This window comes from Amblyraja radiata, chromosome 18, assembly GCF_010909765.2.
Source record: "Amblyraja radiata isolate CabotCenter1 chromosome 18, sAmbRad1.1.pri, whole genome shotgun sequence".
Classification (NCBI taxonomy): domain Eukaryota; kingdom Metazoa; phylum Chordata; class Chondrichthyes; order Rajiformes; family Rajidae; genus Amblyraja; species Amblyraja radiata.
This window is the reverse complement of record NC_045973.1, coordinates 24477543-24497199: the sequence shown is the minus strand read 5'-3', so window position 1 is coordinate 24497199 and position 19657 is coordinate 24477543. Positions and strand designations below refer to the sequence as shown.

At 42.8% G+C, this 19657-nt stretch overlaps 1 protein-coding gene across 3 annotated transcripts in view; it reads right to left on the bottom strand.

Moving 5' to 3' along the window:
• cacna2d2 (calcium voltage-gated channel auxiliary subunit alpha2delta 2) overlaps window positions 1-19657 on the bottom strand; it is a 374530-nt gene that overhangs the window by 295040 nt on the left and 59833 nt on the right. The window lies entirely within an intron of this gene.

Genomic DNA, 19657 nt, shown 5'->3' with positions numbered 1-19657 from the left:
TTAATGTAGGAAGTGGGTGTTAATATAAAGCATGTAGCAAGGTGGGGTTAATGATGCTACTCTACTATGATTGGTTCACATGCAATAACCAATCTACACAGAGGATGGTGGGTATATGGAACGAGGTGCCAGAGGTGGTAGTTGAGGCAGGTACTAAAACAACATTTAAAAGACATTTGGACAGGTACATAGATAGGAAAGGTTTAGAGGGATATAGACTAAACACAGGCAGATGGAGTAGCATAGGTGGGGCATCTAGATCGGCATGGGCAAGTTGGTCCAAAGGGCTGAAGAAATGCAGTGAAGGCTATTTCCACAAATTAACAGATAGCAGGTTGAGGAAAAGTGGGTGGACTTGGCCAGAATCACAGGATTATTAACATCATAAAGTCACTAAAGTGCAGAAACAGTGCCCTTCGGTCCACTGAGTCTGCACCAACCATACATTTTACAGAAATCTTTCTTCTGTGAGGGATGTATCAAGGTGTGAACTATCTTGTTCACCTTCACATATAAATCAGGCAGTGGAATGGCTAGGGAGTGGAGATTGTGAGGAAGAGCTCGGTGGCTTAATTCCTCCCAAATGTGGAGTACATTTCTATCCAATTGATATCAGATATCACAAAAGCAATCTGACAATGTAAATAATGGGTGCAGAAACCAAGAGTAAATATAGATTGAGGAAGCAGAAGCTAGGCTCAAGAATTAGGATAACTTGTCGTCCAACCTCGTAATTGCTCTTTGTTAAAAGTGATCAAGATATTTCCACGTAGCTCTGTGTTTTCCCATGTTGACTGTATTATCATCCCCACCATCTGCTCAGCTTCTGTGTTCCTGGACACGTCCAAGTTTCACCTCAGTTCCATTTTGCTTTTTTTACACTTAGCTTAAATCAATATCCTCACAACTCACTGTCAAGGGGAATAGTTTTGTTTTATTTATTTTGCACATTCTTCCTGCTATTGAAGACTTCTGTCAAATTACCTCTCAGCCTTTTCTATTGTCTGTAGAACATTCCCCAGCCTGTCCACTTAACTGAAGTCCCTCATTCCTGGAACTGATCCAGTAAACCTTTTCTAAATCCTTTTCACTTAAGTGTAGCACAGAACTGATCGCAATACAGTTGTGAACAAACCAATGATAACAGAAGATCAACAAAAATGTCTTTGTTTTTCTAGTTTACTCTTCTATTCATAAATATTGGGATCTCAAATGGGTTTTTTTGCTGAACCGCTTTGGATATTATCAAAGATTTGTGTAACAAATGGTATCACCTTTTCCTTCTCTGTGTTAAATTACATCTGTCACATTTGTTCACATTTCTGTGACCCTTGCTGAACACATTATTGTTACTAGATTGTGTAAGAAGGAACTGCAGATGCTGGTTTAAATTGAAGATAGACACAAAAAGCTGGAGTAACACAACGGGACAGGCAGCATCTCTGGAGAGAAGGAATGGGTGACGTTTTGGGTCGAGACCCTTCTTCAGACTAGGTACGTTACTAGATTCCCAGGTTTTCTGTCATGTGAGAACTTTGAAGCTGAGCCATGTATATTCAAGTCCAAGTCATTAATAGACATGAAGAAAGGCAACGTTACCTATCCATGTTCTCCAGAGATGCTTCCTGACCTGTTGAGTTACTCCAACACTTTGTGCCCTGTTTCGAAGGGGGAATGACCACTGCATTCCTTCCTCCAGCAACACTAACAATGATTTACCACCACACTCTATACTTTGTCAAGAGGCTGATGTCTTATTCATGCTGCTGGGGCTCTTTTATTACAAGAGCTTCAGTTTTGCTGACAAACCCATCATGTGCCACTTTATCAATTGTCTTTTGGAAGTCCATGCACTCCACACCAACTGTACCATCCACATCCACCCTTTTACCTCAAGTTCCAACAAGATGATTTGGCTTTTATAAATTTAAGCCGGCTTTCTACTAATTTGATCTTTGGTCGTTGCTTCCAGTTGCTTCTCCATCACTGACATGAGACTCACAGTAGTTGTTGGGTCTATCTTTGCTCCAATTGTTATAAGAACAAAGGTGTAATGTTTGCAAAACCCCCCACATTGGTTAAGAAGGAATTACAATTAGGAGGGGTGTCGGCAGAATTTGCACCTTTACTTCTCTCTGCAACCAGCAATTTATTCCAACTCGACCTGGTGACATGTACTTTCTCTAACTCTACCTTATCCATTTTCAACCCATCCAGCATCTCAACAATTTCTCCTCTTCCCATTCCTTTCCAGCATTTTCTTCGGTAAAGGTGAATGTAAAGTGTTCAATTACAACGGACAATTTTTCTGTGAATATTGACATTTGGGTTCCTCATCACCCCATTGTAGACCAGTGTCACTCACGTTATGAGTCATACTTTGTAGTTACGCCCACTAGCTTTACAGTAGCCCTCCCTGCCTGGTTCCCACATTATTAGAGAGACGTGCTAGCATGAAGTTACCGATGCTGTAACGTTAATACAGTTTTGGACCGAGGTGTAAGGCTTCAGTTATTTGGACAGCGACAACACAACACCCATCTTATGTAGGACTTATTGACATTACGGAGCTTTATAAAATAATGAGGGACATAGATTGGGTGGAAAGCTTTGCCCCCCACCCACCTCTCCTATCCGGCTTTCTCCCACCTACTCCATCAGTCTGAAACAGGGCCTTGGCCCAAAACGTCGTCTGACCATTTCTCTCCGCAGATGCTGCTTGACTCGCTCAGGTCCTCCAACACTTCCTTGCTCAAGTTTCTGACATCTGCAGTTTCTTGTGTTTCTAGAGAGTCAGAGTATTTCCCCTAGGATGGGGGGGGGGGGGGGGGGGTATAAAACTAGAGGGCGTAGATTTAAGGTGAGAGGGGAAAGATTTAGTGGATTTGAGAGGCATGTTTTTCACATAGACTGCTTATCTGGAATAAGCTGCCAGAGCCAGATACAATCACAATGTTTAAAATTCATCCAGACTGGTACCGAGAGTCAGAGGGGGATATTGGCCTAAATTGGACAAATGAGATTGGCATATATCTGCATTACTGTCAGCAGAGATAAGTTGGGCCAAAGAGCTAATTTCTGTGCTGCACAACTCGGTGACTCTATATGCCTAAAAATACTTTTGGATTACTTTGTGTAATTAATGTCATATCCTCAGACCGCTCTTCTAAATTCATTTTCTATTTATATTCAGATTTTTCTATACTTGTCCTGATTCTCTGATATATTATCAACCTGACACCTGTCACAGTTGCTTATTTTAAACAGTTTCATCTTTCTCTGCATCTCTTTGATCAAGCTCTCCTTACTATTCTCCTTTTGAAATGTATCTAAACATTAACCAAACAACCTCCCCTCTAATTGCTTTTCCATTGTTTGGTTAGAGTTATTCTTGTTAATCGTCAAATCCAGTTCACTCTCTTGAATGACTGAGAATATCTCCCTAATACCTTTGTACTCTTTAAAACATTTCCATTGCCAGTCCATTTCTTATCAGATTCCACCATCTGCACCCTTTTTGTAATCACCTCCACCCTTCTGGAGAGTGTCAAGGGTTATGGAGAGAAAGCTGGAGAATGGGGTTGAGAGGCAAAGATACATCAGCCATGACTGAATGGCGGAGTAGACTCAATGGGCCAAATGGCCTACTTCTGCTCCTGTGACATGAATTTATACTCTAACATCTCATGGCAGCTCATTTAATATACCCACCATAATGTGTGTGAAAAAGTTGGGGCTTAAATCCACTTTAAATATTTCCCCTCTTATCTCAAACTTATGCCCTCTAGCCCTGGAATCCCCTACCCTGGGAAAAAGACTGCAACCATCCATCTTATCTTTGCCCCTCATAATTTTATAAACCTCTTTCAGTCCCAGCCTATCCAATCTCTCATAACTCAAACCCTCCAGTCCTGACAACACTTGTGAATCTTATAAAGCTGGTACAACATTTAAAATGCATCTGGACGGTTGCACGAATAGGAATTGTATAAAGGGATATGCGCTAATGTAGGGAAAAGGGATTTAGATCGGCATGTTGGTCAATGTGGACAAGTTGGGCCGAAGGTCCTGTTTCTATGCTGAATAACTCTATGACTATGCTGAATTCTTCCAGAAATCCGTTGTTTGTTCCAGATTCCATCATCTGCAGCCTCTTATGTCTTCCGAGGGAATCTAATGCACAGCGAATCTCAGGGTTCTCCTGGTGCTACTAATCGGTGGTAGCCAGTGCCATCTTCTTCTCTGCCCTGTGCTGGGCAGCAAGGCAAAGGCTGCGGACGCCAATAGGATCAACAAACTCATCAGGAAGGCTGGCTCCGTGCTGGAGGTGGAGTTGGATTCATGGGAGGTGGTCTTGCAGGGGCGAATGCTCCTCAAACTGCGGAGCATCCTGGACAATACAGCACACCCCCTCCATGACACACTGGTCAACCTGAGGAGTACCTTCAGCAATCGACTGGTTCCATCAAGATGCAGGACAGAACGCCACAGGAGAACCTTCTTCCCTGTGCTATCAAACTTTACAACTCCCCTGACTCCCTTCTCCCCACCCCCTACCCAATCTTTGCACATCCCCCAAGCCTTTCCACTCATCACTTTAATTTCATGTTTCATATATTTTGTGTTTTTATAACTGTTGGTAGATCAATTTCCCTCCTGGGATAAAGAAAGTTCTATCGTATCATATCGTATCATATAAGAAAATCCAGTAGAAGAATGCAAACCAATGTCAGTATTCTCTCGCACAGAAGCTCAGATGCTCAGTGCCCTCCAGTCAGGCTATGTTGGCTGCGTGCAATAGTTACAGCACATTACGCAAGATGGTTGCCATATTTTAGAAGTTCCCCAAATTGATTGAGAATGAGTTCACAAAAGGATACTCTTACCGTACAAAGGAAAAGCAGAGGATGGAAGTGCGGAGGCATACGATTTAGTTAAGTATGGCAGTGCTGCAGAGGCACAGGCAGCACAGCGATGCAGAGACACTTCCTGAGATTTACCATTTCTTGTGCTGCATATCTGAGCTCTTTCAACAGCACTTATGTGAAATGAATATTCTTCATAGAAAGCATGAAAAATTATTCTGAAAAATTGACATGAGTGTCAAAAAGTATTTGGAATGTCATAATCTGTCTGTCCAGGAACGGATTACTATTTTCTCACATGAAAAGGAGATGGTGGATAAATGATGTGAATTGATATTAATTACACACTGTACAATGCTCAGGGTAATATGAAGAGTAGATATATTCGGATGATTATTTTAGTCATGGTTCAAGATGAAGTTCATTGGTTTAGAGATGATTAAATATTGTGACATTTTATGAGGTTCAGTTATTGTATAAAAACTGTACATTCTGGGTTTTAATGAATGGAGTCACTTTGCAGCAGCAGGTGAATGAGCTGATTATGCTCAGACATGAAGCCTGGATTCTTGTGGCTTTATCCTGAACGAATGTTACATCAATGGGCAAACGTTGACGCTGTCATATAAAATATTTCACCACATGACACAAAGAATTTGTGGGAAATGCTATATACAAAAACAACAATGTTCACCGTCCAACCAAATGAATCAAGAAAAATAGCCTAATTTCTTCTAATTAATGTTCTCAACTAGAAAATAATCCTTATGTGATGAGCTCCTTATGTATATCTGCAGTATTTTCCTGAGATGCATCCTGCTTATATACATTCTGTTTTAATTTAATGAGATGACATGGTTGGTGTTTACCAGCCAATCCAAAGTGCCATTGAGAAAATGGTTGTGTGTGAACTCCTGCAGTCCATGTTGAAAGTAATTCCAGGGTTCTGGGTTTGGCCCAATTCGTGTGAAGGACTGGAGATGTATTTCCAAGCAAGGATGTTGAATGATCTACAGAGTGGTATTCCCACGCACACACTGGCTTCTCCCTCCAGCTGGTGAAGCTCATCATTTGCAAAATGTCAACATGATATACCTTGCACTCATGGTGCACAGGGAAAGGAAAGATTGAATGCTTACATATAATCTATTAATGACACTCATTTGCATCACTATCATGTTGCACACAGCCCACTGATCATTACTGGCTCTTGAAATGATAATTACACACAACCGGGTAATATTCTGCTAGCAGGAAGCAACTAGCACAGTCTTCACACTATTATTAGCACATGCGCACAGTACAGTACAAGAAGCAACTAGTCGCCACACGGCTGCAGGTGAATGTAGACACCATTACTGATACAAAATGACACATATCCAACATTCCTTTATCGACACACTCAGGCATTTTATCACTGGTATTCATGGTGAGTTTGTATTGACATTGGCACCTTGTTCACATTCCATTATAGTTTCCCACTGGCACCGCAGTTAATACATTTTACCTACGGACATTATCACAGATGAGCCAGTGATGATTTTTACAGTGCCTCCTCTCAGCCACAATTTGCTGCCTGAAGAAGACACGATCTTATTATGGACTTGTTTTCTAATTGTGCTTTTCACTTAGTATATTGTTTTCTTCAGTCTTTTTCTTTCACGGTCTTGTATAATTTTGTTTTATTGTGTGCTGTCTACTGTATGTGCCTATGATGTTGCTGCTAGCAAGATTTTCATTCTACCTGCCTGAAGAAGGGACCTAACCCAAAACGTAACCTGTCCATTCCCTCCAGAGATGCTGCCTGTTGCACGTTGTGTGTTTTTATCCAAGTTACCTGTACCAGTATCGTTTCGCCGAACACCTCCGCTCGATCCCCCATAACCAACCTGACGAACCCGGTGGCTCAGCACTTCAACTCCCCCTCCCATTCCGCATCCGACCTCTCTGTCCTAGGTCTCCTCCATGGCCAGAGTGAGCAACACCGGAAATTGGAGGAACAGCACCTCATATTCCGCTTGGGGAGTCTGCATCCTGCGGGCATGAACATTGAATTCTCCCAATTTTGTTAGCCCTCGCTGTCTCCTCCCCTTCCTCAGCCCTCGGGCTGTTTCCTCCCATCACTCAGCCCTCGGGCTCCTCCTCCTCCTTTTTCCTTTCTTCTCCCCACCCCTCCCCCCACCACCCCCCACCCCCCATCAGTCTGAACCCCGCTGAGTTTCTCCAGCATTTTTGTGTACCTTCGATTTTCCAGCATCTGCAGTTCCTTCTTAAATTACCTGTAGCAGACCATACTTGTGCATATGATAATGATCTCAGCCTGACATGACTTGAGTTGTACATGATTGGACTTGCGTCAAAAATACTGATCCAGTGACACAAGTTCAAGTTCAATCCTGAGAGCTGGAAAATTTAAATTTGAATAAATAAATCTGGAATTAAAAATCCAGTCTTGGTAACAGTAACCCCAAATCTACCAGCTTACTGTTAAAAACCCATCCTCAGAGATGGAAATCTCCATCACTTCTCAGTCTGCCCTCCATGGGATGCCTGACAACTAAAGTCTTAATCATTCTTTCAGCACAGGAGGGTTTGAATGGGCAATGATTGCCAGAATTATAAGATAAAACACCACCTTCCTCACACTCCATCGATAGTGAGCTTCATCGATCTCAGCAGGCAAACACATGCACTTTGCTCATACTCCCCAACCAATGTCTTTTGACACCATGGGCCGTAACCATTACGCAATAACACATGCCCTCTACTTAACCAACATTTACTGGCATTACAAGCTATTCAAAAGATCCAGAAAATATCCTGGCTGAACTGCTGGCTAATCCTTGCGTTTTATGTTTCTTTTATCAAGGTAAGAAGTATACCGTAAAAGATCTAATCCCCATCACACATAAACTTATAGTATTATTGTAAACACACAGCAATGGAGCTGGTCTGATTGAACGAAACCCCAAACCCCATGTCAGAGCTTCAGATGCATTGATAGACACAATGATGGTCCATTCCCCAAATCAGCAAAGGTTGTCTAATGGAATAATTACTGAGTATGAATGACAGATTCAATTTACTTGTATTCCCCAACATACAACTTCAGAACCTATCCCATCAAAGTATTCCCAAAACATAGTGAGATAAAGTGTGATTGAACACTACCCAGTACAAACACTGCCTGATTGAACCACTGTCCAACACAGATATAAAGGCAGTCAGATCAAACTAAACACCATCGCACAACAATAGACAGAGTTTGGTTAACCAATCCTCAATGCATAGAGGTAGACATAGTCTGATTGAAGTACTGCCCAAGTCACATGAAGAAAAACAATGATTGAACCTTTATCCATCACTGTACATTGGGCACTCTCAGAATGAAGTGTTTGCGAGTCTACAGTGACATTCAACATGTGTTCAAACAATTCCACAAACATAATGACAGAACCGGATTTTGTCTGATTTTAAAACTCAGAAAGAGACGGAGTCTTTACAATCATTGCCCAACATTCACTGAAGAGACCTTTTAGTTGAATCTTTGCCCAACCTTTGTAGATATGTACACACAGTGATGGGACCATTCCCCAACACACGGCCACAAACAAGATCTCCTCAAAAGATTCCCCCACTCATTATGTTAGACACTATCTGAGGGCATCTTTTCGCAAAACACAGCATCCACACATGGTCTGATCAAACCATTGCCGAACAGTTTGCAAGCTCAGTACCTGCTTGCACATCAGTAAACGGTGGTGGCGGTGCTGCGAGTAGCGGGAGAAGTGGCGCGAACTGAGGATGGTCACACAGCTGCCGACCATGGTGGAGGGGGAGGGGGGTGTGCAGACAGCAGTGCGGACAGTGGTGGAGACAGCGCAAACCAGGCCGCTTGGGCAGCCGTCAATAGGTCAGTCCATTATAACCGATATCTGTTATAAAGATATCTGTTAACTGTCTGAAGAAGGGTCTCGACCCGAAACGTCGCCCTTTTCCTTCGCTCCATAGATGCTGCCTTACCTGCTGAGTTTCTCCACCTTTTTTGTCTACCTTCTGTTATAAAGAGGTGTGTTAAAAGGAGAGTTTACAGTATAATCATTTAACTCTTAAAGGCTTGAAAAGGTACCCTAATTATCAAATGATGGGTGGTCCAGAATACTGGATACTTTGTTAAATAATCTAACCACTGCACATTCTGCAGCAACTCAGACATCAGCGCATCAGTCCCTGGAGTACAGATGTGTCAAGCAGTGCCAGCAACTCTCTCCGATTTCCTAATCAATGTGCCGATTTGTTGTGAGCAACCAGAGTCAATAGGCAGATTCTGCATCATTTCATTCAACACAGATACAATTACCACTTTCACTCACTCCAATCCAGAATTAGGTTACTGAAAAAAATGAAACAACCGTATTTACCAGGTGCTCCTATTATTATTCTATTTTGAAGAGGACTACTAAGAGATGAAATCTTCAAGTTTAATTATATATTTTGAGGATCCTGCTATTTGTAACAAACCTTATTTATTGATTCCTGATCCTCTCATCCACCAAGTGAAGAATTTGCTTGATAGTACTCTACCAGTGCTCACCCAGATATTTAATTGTATTTCTGTCTACGCCTGCCTTTTAAGTGTGAGATCTGGACCCCTGCTTTCGCCCTGTTGTAAATTCGCTAATCTTCTACCAACTAACTAATAGCCTCCAGATATTGGCCTCTCCTCAATGGAAAATAGGACCTTCCAGTACATCTTGCTGTGACCTTTCAGAATTCTCATAAATCGCCCCTCTATTTCATTTCCCCCAAGAATAACCGCACTCTCGACAGTCTCTCTTCCTAACCATAATTCTCCAGCCCTGGCAATATCCTTGTCAATACATCCTCTCTTGTGCTGTTCCATTCTTTCTGTGGTTCAGTGACCAGAACGTTGCTCTAGCTTTGGCCTCACTGGTGTTTTATACAATTCCAGAGGAAAGGCATTATTCAAATTTGGAAACATTAATTAAGATGTCACGAGGATAGTCTGTATTACAGTTGAGGAGGTACTGGACATCCTATGACATATAAAGGTAGATAAATCTCCCGGGCCCATCAGATTTATCCAAGGACTGTGAGAAGCTAGAGAAGAAATCACGGGAGTCCTGGCTGAAACTTATGAACCATTGTTAAACACAGGGGAGGTGCTGGAAGACTGGCAGGTGGCTAATGTTATGCCTTTATTTAAGAAGGGTTAAATGAGGTACACCACTAGTCACAGACCTCTGATCCACAATCCACAAGAAGGATTGCCAAGGAAAATCTGAGAACTGTAGACCAGTAAGCCTATCATCTGTGGCATTAAAGTTATTTGAGAGGATTCTGAGGGATAAGACATACATGCATTGGATAGTCAGCATAGTTTTGTATGTGTGAGATCATGTCACACACATGGGATCCAGGGACAGTTACCTAATTGGATGCAGTATTAGCTTCAGGGGAGGAAGCAAAGGGTGGTGGTGGAAGGCTGTTTTGTGGACCAGAGGTCTATGACTGGTGGCGTACCTCAGGGATCAGTGCTGAGCCATAGAGTAAATGGGCAGAGGAATGGCTAATACAATTTAAATCAGATAACAGATGTTGCAATTTGGGAAGTCAAACCATGGCAGGACCTTCACAATGAACAGTAGGGCCCTGTGAAGTGTTGTGGAGCAGAGGGATCCATGAGTACAAGTACATTGCTCCTTGAAAGAGACATCACAGATAGATAGTGTGGTGAAGAACACTTTTGGCACAGTAGCCTTCATCAGTCAGGGATTTGAGTATAAACGTTGGGACAAATGTTGCAGTTGTACAGGACATTGTTGTGGCTGTACTTTATCACCCTGCTATAGGAAAGATGCCATTAAGCTGGAAAGCGTGCAGAGAAGATTTATGAGAATATTGCCAGGATTCTAGGGCCTACAATATAGACTGTAATATAGATTGTCCTCATAACATCTCAATTGACTTTCCAAAGATGTTGGGAAGGCTAGAACGTTATTCATTTGAATGCAGGAGGATGAGGAGTGATCTTATTGAGGTGTGTAAAGGACATAGATAGGATGAATGCACACAGTTTTTTTTCAGGATTATGGAATTAAAAACTAGAGGTCATCAGTTTAAGGTGAAAGGGGAAAGATTTAAGAGAAATCTAAGTGAAAATATTTTCATACAGAGGGTGGTGGGTTATAGGGAATAAGGTGCCAGAGGAAGTAGCACCTCTGCTTGGTATTACACCTGGTGTAATTTAACCAAAAATTTAAAGACACGTGGACAGGTAAATGTGATTAGTTTACATGTGGCTTGGTCGGCATGGATGGGTCAGGCAGTAAGGCAAGTTTCAATGGTTTTTGACAACTGCTCCTCTCACGAGTGTAGTTCTATCATTAACATTACAAATTTAACCCAATTGTACTGATGAGCTTGACCACATTCGTACCGCTACACCGCACTAACATACCTCACCTTTGCCCACCTCAACTCCACTTTGTTGGAAAAAAATAATCCCTTCCAATTCAAATAAAAATACAGGGTATATGAAAGGATAGCTTCAGAACCTCCAACTGCAAAACTCTCTTGCATCCTCAGATCTGCCTGAACAAGATTTCCTCCCCACTTTTAGAAATGCCGTCCCCACTAAACCATTACTCTTCCTCACCTTAGCAGCTTCCTAGGCTCAGCTTCTCAGTTGTTGATTTATTGCGGAGTTGGAAGCTTTCAGTGAATAATCAATGTGAGGGTTTAACTGGATATCAAGAAATAAGTTTGTTTCTTGGTTAACAAACAAAGCTGTGATTCGTAGCATTATCTCCTCTCCTTGAGTCCAAGGATTCCAAGGTAAGACCTTTCTGACTTTTATAGAGTCATAGAGACATAAAGCGTGGAAACAGGCCCTTCAGCCTAACTTGCCCACATTGGCCAACATATCGCAGCTGAATCTGATGAACAATCAACGATTATCGATTGGAAACATCTACTCTGTTTCCCTCTCCAACGATGCTGTATGACCTGGTGAGCACTTCCTCAATTCTCATCTTCTTTCAGATTTTGAGTGTTCCTGGCATTTTACTTTTGTACCTTGAGCAACACAGCAGTTCAACAATTAGCCCGGACTGCCTCACAGCTCTAGAACCACAGGTTAAATCCTGGTCTTGAGTACTGTCCAGATGAACGTTGTACTTGTTCATGACCACACGGCTTTCTCCTGGGTGCTCCAGTTTTCTCTCACATGCTGAGGCCATGCTGGTCGCTGGGTTATTTGGCTGCTGGAATTTCTCAGAGTGCAGGTTGATGGGGCAATTAATTCAAGTGCAAGAGGAAAATTAGGTTTAGTGCTGATGGGTGCTTGATGTTTGTCATGCACACAGTGGACTGAAGGACCTGTTTCCATGTCTCTTCAGAACAAATGGGGTCAACATTAAAATGTATTAAAAAAGCAGACTGCCACATTTAAGCTTCGATATTTTTCTCTTGTTAAGATGTACGACCGAATTCCATGAAGGAGATCCTTTTAATTAAACTGCACTGCAAAATGAACTGTCCACATTAAAACAGTTATCTATAGAATGGATCTGCACCTGAATGCAACTTGAAATGGCGCCTAATTCAAGGACAAATGGACATGGCCAATAAATACCGACCTTGGTAGTGATGTTCAAATCCCCACTATGAACTTATTTTTTAAAATACTGTCTGGGAAGTTCTCCTAACTAGGGGCACACAGATAAGTAGTAACAACAAAAGCACTATAATTTTACAATTCTGTCAATATTCCTCGGCTCCGCAGATGAGGCCTGAGCAAGGTCGTGGCATCATTGCCATCACACCTCGACTGCTAAACTGCTCTTCTGTAAATGCCTCCACACACCAGTATTACGATTTCCACTCTCAATTCATAACCTGTGATCTTGCTCTATGTTCCTAAGAGGAGACTCGACTGCTGTCCTGTGCCTCCACAATAATCAGTTGGTGAACAGCTGGAATGCTGGGCTGCAGTGACTCTTTCCCACGATACATTAACCTTCTCACTGACACCCACACGAGCCGTGATCCAGAGTTGGAACATGATCCAGGGAACTGGAAGACTGACAGATGATCTAATTAATTAGTTTAAGTAGTTCTCACTTGATGTAGTTGTGAACCACAGCATATCTCACTTCCCACTGCTCTGCATCTGTCACACTGTTCTTCCCAAGGTGGTATTTCCATTGATCTGCTCAGTGGCTTTACCTCTCACTGCTATTAAGGTGGTGTGGGATCTAGAGGAAAAGAGAGGAGCTGGGAAAATTTCTCCTGCTTGCTGGATGCCAGGCATTTGCAAGACCTTTGTCCTGTTTTTTGGGATGAGAATGTGCAAGGCATGGTTAGCACATTTGAAGATGGCAATAAAATAGGTGGTATCATAGACAGTGAAGATAGTTATCGACAATAGCAATAGAATGTTGATCAGCTAGGTAAGTGGGCTGAGGAATGGCAAAGCAGTTCAGTTCAGAGAAGTCGAGGTGTTGAATTTTGGAATGTTAAACCTGTATAGGGCAGGACTTTCACAGTGAACAGGAGGGCCCTGGGTGGTGTTGGAGAATAGAGGGGTCGAGGAATACAAGTACATAATTCCTGAAAGTGGTGGCACAGATGGACAGGACTTTGGGCATACTGTTCTTCCTCAGTCAGGGCAATGAGTAGAGACATTGGGACGTTACAGTATGTTGCAACTTATACAAGACCTTGGTGAGGCCGCACTTGGAGTATAGAAAATATGTCATTAAACTGGAATCAGTGCAGAAAAGGTGACGTTTCGGGTCGAGACCCTTCTTCAGACTGATGTGGGGGTGGGCGGGAAGAAGAAAGGAAGCAGGGACAGTTGGCTGTGGGAGAGCTGGGAAGAGTTATGGGAAGGAGGGAGAAGGCAAGGACTACCTGAAATTGGAGGTCAATGTTCATACCGCTGGGGTGCAAACTACCCAAGCGAAATATGAAGTGCTGCTCCTCTAATTTGCGGTGGGACTCACTCTGGCCATGGAGGGCTCAGAACAGAAAGGTTGGATTCGGAATGGGAGGGGGAGTTGAAGTGCTGAGCCACCGGGAGATCAGGTTGGTTAATGCGAACTGAGCGGAGGTGTTGGGCGAAGCGATCGCCAAGCCTGTGCTTGGTCTCACCGATGCAGAGCAGTTGACACCTAGAACAGCGGATGTAATAGATGAGGTTGGAGGAGGTGCAGGTGAACCTCTGCCTCACCTGGAAAGGCTGTTTGGGTATCTTACTTAGCTTGGACAACTTAGAATGAATAGTCTGTTTCCATGCTGTATGTCTCTGATTCTCCAAATGGTGCCGATTTACTCCGTGAGGTTCTCTTTCTCAAGGCTCATTCTAAGGATGTGGATATCACTAGTAACACCAGAATCTATATCAAATTTCCAAGCTCTTCAACATAAATAAACAGCAGATTGGCGCATTTGCAGCCTCATACCGCTAGTGACACAGGTTGAATCCTGATCTTGGGTGCTGTCCGTGTGGAGTTTGTTATATTCCGGAATGAATAACAACTTACACGCAGGTTGCCTGGATCACGAGAGAGAGATTTATTACCCAACATTCCCTGCTTATATTGGACACCAACTCATTAACATATACATGAATATGTATGAATACATTACACTGCTCTCCTTTTTTAAAGTATTAAATCTAAGTACTCAGTTACAATTTTGTTGTTGTGATACTTGATTTAAACCAGTATTTATGAAATATTAAATGATAAACATAATATATTTATTTTACATATCCACAGATTTTCATTTTACTTATACAGCGAGTTACTTAATTTACAAGCCTAATCTGACTACTGGTTTACAGATTCTGCCTGATCGTCTAACAGTAACAGATGTAACAGGTTTAGGTGTTGACTCAACTGTAGGCTTGTTTGGCTCTGTTTTAGTACCCTGACTTTGACCAGAGGAATCAATTTCTTTGTCTGTACTAACTGAACTTTGTGTTTCAATCTTCCAACTCATTTTCAGATAAAAACTCAGGGATTAGGACTTCATGCTCAGTTTGTGGTTCATCTTTGGCTGGAATCATTTGATCAACATGAACACTTTTGATCCTATCTCCAACTTAAACTAAGTATCTTTTTGATCCACACACTTCCACTATTTTCCCAACATCCCATTTGTCTCGACTGGACTTGTTGGGAGGGCTGAGAACACGAACCTGCTCATCTAGCTTGAAGTACCTCTCCTTTTCGTGGGAGTCAAAATGGCGTTTTTGACTTAACTGTTTTTGCTCAACTCTCAAGGCCAAATTGGGTTGAACTAGACAGGCGTATTCTTCGCCTCCACTTCATCAACAGTTCTGCAGGTGAGTAACCTGTTGTTGTGTGTTGTGTGGTTCTGTACTTCAGCAAGAAACTAGCCAAACGATGTTTCATGCTGAGCTTTGAACTACCCTGCAAAATCTGTTTCTTGAGAGCATCTTTGACAACTCTAACATACCTTTCCGCCGCCGTTGGAGGCTGGATGGTATGGGGGAACAAGTGTGTGTTTTACACCATTCCCCTGCATGAACTCTTTGAACCGTTCTGAATGAAACTGAGGCCCATTATCAGAAACAAGTTCTTCCGGTAAACCATGGCATGCAAAAATGGATCTCAACTCATCCATGGTACACTCAGTAGTAGTGCTTGATGCCATATGCTTAACCTCAATCCATTTGGAATGACTATCGACTAGTACCAGAAAGTGATCATTACCTTTTTCACAAAAATCTACATGAACTCTCTGAAAAGGTCTACTTGGCCATTACCAGGGTTGCAGTGGTGTTTTTGGTGGTTTACTCCAGCAATTTTGGTAGACACTACATTTGCTCACCAGTGACTCAATATCACTGTCAATACCAGGCCAATACATAAAACTTCTGGCAATTGACTTCATGCTAACTGTGCCAGGATGTTCGGCATGAAGTTCATTCATAATTTTGTTTCTCAAATACTCTGGAACAACCACTCTGTAACCCCACTTAATGCATCCCTGCTCACATGATAATTCATGGCGTCGATTATGGAAAGGCTCTGAGTTCAATCCCCTATATATTGCAGTCCAACCGTTCAATGTCTGTTCATAGACCCACTTCAGCACAATGTCTTTCTCTGTTTCTGCTGCAATTTCTGTTGCAGTCACTGGAAAGTCTTCATCTCCAACTTACAGTGTGTAGATTGAGTTCTCACTTCCCACGTCAGGGGTCGCATGGGGCAACCGGGACAACGCATCTGCAACTGTGTTGCACTTGGAGCTTCTGTACTCCACCTTGTAGTCATACTGGGACAGCAAAATTGCCCAGCGCTGCATCCTTGATGCCGCTATGGAAGGTATAGCCGACTTGGGACCAAGTATCACTAGTAGTAGCTTGTGATCAGTCACTAGGGTGAATGGTCTGCCGAGAAGAAACTGATGGAATTTCTTGATTCCGAACATGATGCTGAGTGCTTCCTATTCTATCTGTGCATAATTACGCTCACTCGTTGATAGGGTGCGGGATGCAAAAACAATAATTTCCTGTCCGTCATTCATTACGTGGGAGATCGCTGCACCTACACCATAACTTGAAGCATCACAAGCAAGTTTCATCTTGCGTGTCGTTTTGTAGTGAACAAGGAGTTTCTCACTTGTCAAGTTTTCCTTGCAGATGTCATATGCACGTTGCTGTTCCTTTCCCCATGTCCATTTCACATCTTTTTGCAGCAGATGATGTAGTGGCTTTAGCACAGTTGCTAAATCTGGAAGGAATCGTGCATAGAACTGCATCATCCCAAGGAATGATCGTAGCTCTGACACATTGTTGGGTTTTGGAGCATTCACTATTGCTTCAACTTTCGCCTTCACAGGGCGAAGTCCGTTGGCATCTACTTTGAGTCAAAGGTAGACCACCTCTGACTGCGCAAATGCACATTTACTTTGTCGCAGTTTGACATTGCTGCAGTTCAGTCGTGTGGGAACTTGCTCGAGGATTTCCAGATGTTTTACCATGCCCTCTGTGAATATCAGTAGGTCATCCTGGTTGCACACACTGTAAGGAATACCTTGTAAAATTTTGTCCATGACAGACTGAAAAATGTTCGGGGAGGATTTCGCACCATAGGGCAGCTTTGTATATGATACAAGCCCTTATGTGTGTTGATAGTCAAGTACTGCTGACTTTCCTTATCGACATTGAGTTGAGCATAAGTGTGAGACAAATCCAGTTTAGTGAAGACTCTTGCTCCGTTACGTTCTGTGTACAGATCTTGCGAGGTTGCTAACGGATATTGTTCGTCATCAACGGCTTGGTTGATTGTGACTTTGTAGTCACCACATAGTCAAACAGTTTTGTCAGCCTTGGGTACGGCCACAATTGGTGTTGCCCAGTTACTCTGGTCTGTCTTCACGATTACTCCATTCCGCTCTAACCTGTCAAGTTCTTCCTCCACTTGTTGCTTTAGTGCATATGGTACAGGTCTTGGTCGACAATACACAGGTCTCACATCTTGCTTAAGTCGAATGTGTGCAGAGTACCCTGTTATTCCCGTGTAATTGTCTACAGAAATGTTTGCATGTTTGCTTATGACGTTTTCAAGATGTGATTTGGACAAATCGATGCTGAAAATGTTCTTCCAGTCTAATTCTATTCTAATCAGCCAATCCTTTCCAAGGAGGGTTGGTTTATTTCTGTAGCTGGCTACTATGATGGGCAGTGTTACTGACTGACCATTATGCTGAACTTTACAGTTCATTTGTCCGCATGTCTCCAAAACTTCGCCCAAGTAGGTTCTCAGCTTGACCTTACTCTCAAACAATGGTATCTGCGGGAACTTTGTTTCGTACAGGTCTTTGCTCATGACCGAACAATCTGCTGCCATGTCAATACACATATCGATTAACTGTTCATTAATCAATAGTTTAGTTCGGAAGTCCTTGCCTTGGCTGGTTGTAGGCTTATCGATGTTGGTTGCATAAATGGTGTACAACCCAAGTTCATTTCCATCTAGGTTCACCTCCATTGTGAACTCCTCTCTGGTGTTGTTGCTTGATTCCCACAGATTGTTGGTTTCCTGTTTCAAGCTTGGCCTGACATGCTTAGGCGATATGGCCTTTCTTCTAGCAGTTATAGCACTTGGCCATTTTGAACTGACAAAATTGGGATGAGTGATTACAGTTGCAACGATAACAACTGACTGAACTCGGCTCACCGCCATACTTTGGTTTTGGTTTAGCGCCTCTTGGTTTGGCCATAGGCACTGCTTTGTGACTGTAAACGGCCACTGTAGTCTGTGGTGGACGAAACTCACGAGCATTCTTTGATGCCATCTCCATTGTGGTAGCAATCTTTCTCGAATGTAAGATCTGGAGTGTTCAAGAGTTTGGACTGAATACGTTCATCCAGTAGACCACAAACAAATCTGTCGCATAGTGCTCGTCTGAGAAAGGTTCCAAAGTTCCAGTGCAAAGTTAAGTTTTTCAAGGCAGCAATGTACTCATTGATTGTCTCATTCGGCTTCTGGTTTCTAGTGTCAAATTTATAGCTTTCTGCAATTTCCAGAGGCTTTAGGTTGAAATACTCCTCCAACTTCTTTATAATGTCATTGAAAGGCACGTCTTTTGCCTTAATGGGCGCAAGGAGATTCATGAGTGTGCCAGGCACTTCAGGACCGATCTCCGTGAGCAGAATCGCTTTCATGCGTTTGCAAACGGTCTTATTTGTTTAGGTCACTATCTCTCCTTCACCACTAATCTCCATTATATTGTTTGCCGTGAAAAACATGTTTGCCCTCTCCATATAGGAGATGAACAGCTCTCTACTCTTGTCAAAAGTGCCAAGGTTTCCGATGTAGCCCGTGGACACTGCCATCGTGTCGTTCTCTTTTTTTTTTAAAGTCCGCCTTAACCTACCTGAGCACCCGGTTGCTCAGCACTTCAACTCCCCCTCCCATTCCCCAATCTGACCTCCCTATCCTAGGCCTCCTCCATTGTCAGAGTGAGACCCAGCGCAAATTGGAGGAACAGCACCTCATATTTCGCTTCGGTAGCTTACACCCCAACGGTATAAACCTTGACTTCTCTAACTTCAAATAGACCTTGCTTTCCCTCTCTCTCCATCCCCTCCCCTTCCCAGTTCTCCCACCAATCTTACTGTCTCCGACTACATTCTATCTTTGTCCCGCCCACCCCGCTGACATCAGTCTGAAGAAGGATCTTGACCCGAAACGTCGCCCATTCCTTCTCTCCAGAGATGCTGCTTGTCCCGCTGAGTTACTCCAGCATTTTGTGTCTGCCTTCGATTTAAACCAGCATCTGCAGTTCTTTCTTATAATTCTGAAGAGTAATCTCTGCTGCAATACTGAAGCAATCAATACCTGGCAGACTATCCACTCAAAATTCATGACAGCCAATATCAAGAAAAGAAGTGGGTATTCCAATGAGCTTTGCAAAATATCTTTGAACTCTAATCAGTGTTGTAATGCATGAAAGGCAATCAGTGAACACACAGGACTTAACGCATCAATACCACATCATATCAGACATCCAAGGCAATGCACTAATTAAGTAAGAGCAAGAGTTTTTTTTCCTGTCTGCTGGTTGCTTGGCTAAGGTGCTGGTTGTCTAGTTGGTTATCCATGTTGACTGCTGGGTTTAGGGCTTGTCCCTCTTGGCTGTCATTCGCGCGCCATTTACGCGACCTGCTAGCGTATGGGTAACGCGGGACGGGCGCATAGAGTGGTGTGGAGGTGTGTGGAGTATCGTGG